Below are 594 nucleotides of genomic sequence, written 5' to 3'. Positions count from 1 at the left end.
AGGAGGGAACCAGCCACCCCAGCCGACACCTGGCCAGCGCTCCACACCCTGGGCAGGAAGGGGGGCGGGAGGGAGGGCGCCGCCGACCTGCCCTTTTTGTATTCAGTTGCCGGTGCGTCTATGCAAAGAGCCTCGAGCCGGGCTGCACCCCCGGGAGGCGCGCGCAATGGCTGAAAGCTTTTCTGTTTTGGGATGTGGCTCTACCTGCCCGCCCCTTCCCCCTCCCCCACGTGGTGCAGGTAAGAGACACCTGGCGGCGCCGGCCTATTGGCTCCTTCAAACCACGACGTGGCAGCGGTGGGGGAGGAGGCCGCCTGGGGAAAAGGAGGAGGAGGGGGCGGGAGACAATGGCTGGATGAATGGAGAGGGGCGGCCGGGAAAGGCGGAGGGGGGTGGGGGGAGACACGCAGGGCGGGAAGAGGCTGTGGCCACCCAGAGGATAGCTGAGGCCTGGAGGGAAAAGGGTGAGGGGGAAAGGGCGCGGGGGTCACGCCTTTGGAGGTAACCGAGAGGTGTAGGGGTTTGGAGAAACGCCGGCGGTGGGGAACGAAGCCGGAGGAGGACCGGCGCGGGGAGGCGCAAGGAGGCCAGAGG

The 594-nt window shown here is 67.8% G+C and overlaps 1 long non-coding RNA gene across 1 annotated transcript in view; it reads left to right on the top strand.

Moving 5' to 3' along the window:
* The first annotated feature begins 6 nt into the window (after positions 1 to 6).
* LOC106728329 overlaps positions 7 to 594 on the top strand; it is an 8,864-nt gene continuing 8,276 nt past the window's right edge. The window contains exon 1 of the long non-coding RNA XR_001364632.1: positions 7 to 239. This is a non-coding gene — a long non-coding RNA (uncharacterized LOC106728329). The remainder of the gene's footprint in view (positions 240 to 594) is intronic.

This window comes from Myotis brandtii, unplaced genomic scaffold (assembly GCF_000412655.1).
Source record: "Myotis brandtii unplaced genomic scaffold, ASM41265v1 scaffold59, whole genome shotgun sequence".
In the NCBI taxonomy this organism is placed as follows: domain Eukaryota; kingdom Metazoa; phylum Chordata; class Mammalia; order Chiroptera; family Vespertilionidae; genus Myotis; species Myotis brandtii.
This window is presented reverse-complemented; position numbering and strand designations above follow the sequence as displayed.